Raw genomic sequence first — 2,154 nt, 5'->3', positions numbered from 1 at the left:
AAAATTTTCAGAGCGTCAAAATTATACAATATTCACATCTCATGAGTCATGACTAGACCTTGGATTTTTATGTTCTAAAAAATGTACCAATGTTCCAAAAATAGGTCCTAAAAACCTAAAAAAGGTTCTAAAAATATTAAATTAGACTAAAAAATCCTGAAGTAGGTTCCAATAAACTTTAAATGGTTCAAAGATCCTGAAAAATACTAATTACGTACAATTGTTCAAAACAAAATTTCAAAGGAACCGTGAAAAATTTTAATAGAAATATGTAACCATCAAATATTAATTTTTTAACAAAATTTTAATTTCTATGCATCATTTTCAAAATGATCCACTAATTATTGTAATACTAATACTTGAATTGTTGGCAAAAGTTAGTTATCGATATAATAAATGAATTATGTATAATTTCTGGCACAATACATAATAATGTTCTTTCATCTTCAGATAATTATTGAGGATCATCTTATATGCTGAAAATGATCTTTAAACAGAAGCTTAGTCAATGGTGCAAATTTGAATGCTAGAAAGCACCAAAAGTAAGCAGATCAGAAGTTTGCACTTTGGACTGTGCAGGCAACAGTGGCGCCAGACAATTTGCTTTGATTAGTTTGAAAAAACATTAAGGACTTAGAGGGAGATAAATCGGTGGAGAGTATGTTTCAAACAAGTCAGTCGTCCAATTTTATCGTTACCAAACAGACGAATACCTCTGTGTGATGTCAAAATAATGTAAAACCTTAAAAATATACATAAAAACCTAAAAAAAGGTTTGATTTAGGCACAAAAACCTTAAATAAGTTCTAACAAGCAAAATAGATCATTTTAGGCACTATAAAACAGGTGTTGCATTTTTTGATTAAACGCTGACGTAACTTGTTATTTCTCAATTAGCTGCAAAGGAAGAATTAGTTAAAAACCTAAAATGCGACGTCTACTCATGACCTACTTCAACATATAAAATAAATTAAGCTAAACAAAAAATACAACTATCTCACTTTGTTCGAATTTCAAAATAATAGCTCTTAACTTCCAGTGAGGCAAAGTAGAAAAAGGGAGCAGAAAGACAAAAATACATTTTAGGCAAGATTATGAAAAAAAAAGAAGTATTTATAGACGCTACTGATGCATCTCAACCAGCATAGCCCTACATAGCACAACCCAATTTTTGAAAACCAAAAGAAAATAATGGTAGAAAAAACCTGAACATGCTAATGTTCTACTAACCTGTATAATTTAAAAATAATGTGAGAAACTGTTCTAGAATTTGTAATGATGATGCTTTAATTCTGTTTGTATGTCGAATTGTAACTCACTCTGAGGAAATTTGTAATAAATATTTAAAAATCTAACTTTTTCTAGGGTTGTCATTTATTCATGAGGTACCAGCATTATTCTGCATATCAATGTAATGGTTATATATATGTGTGTGTGTGTGCATAGCATATAAGCACTTACATTTCCTCCCTTGTATCGTGAACTTGTTAAAAAAATCTTACAAAAGATACATGTACCAAAGTTTTCATCCTAAAAGTTCAAATTTTCATCCACCTCCACTTGGTGCATAGAAAATATTTTGCAACTGTACTACATACATACATATGTATATGTGTATGTGTGTGTAGGGGTTGGTGGGTGTTATAACACTCCCTTTGGCCAAGTACTAAAAAAAAAAAAAGTTCAAAAGCAGGAAAGATGGCAAAATGAGGGGAGACTACTAAAAAAAAGTATACATACCCCCTCACTTTCGAAAATCCTGGGCATGCCACTGATGCATATACATATAAATTTGTGTGTGTGTGTATGCAATTCAGCAACATTTAATTGATGAATGTCCACTGGATGACATTCACCTTTTGCCTGGAGCAACTGCATCACAGCCCACACTTCGCATTTGGTGGGATTCTTTATCGTCGCAGCCATTTCCAGCACATGTGAATCGCAACGAGGATTAAGGTTACTGTCAGTGTTTTCAACTCACGCCTTACATGTTTTCCCTAACATAAATATCAATTGTATCTTTACTTTCCTGACATGCCTCTTACCACTAATTGATAAAGCTCAGTTGAACTTTGAGAAACCTGACTTTGCCTTTCACTATACTGAAAATACAGAACTCTAATAAAAACACAGCTTCTAATGTGTGAGATA

This window comes from Lepisma saccharinum, chromosome 20 (genome assembly GCF_977018435.1).
Source record: "Lepisma saccharinum chromosome 20, izLepSacc3.1, whole genome shotgun sequence".
NCBI lineage: Eukaryota > Metazoa > Arthropoda > Insecta > Zygentoma > Lepismatidae > Lepisma > Lepisma saccharinum.
This window is presented reverse-complemented; position numbering follows the sequence as displayed.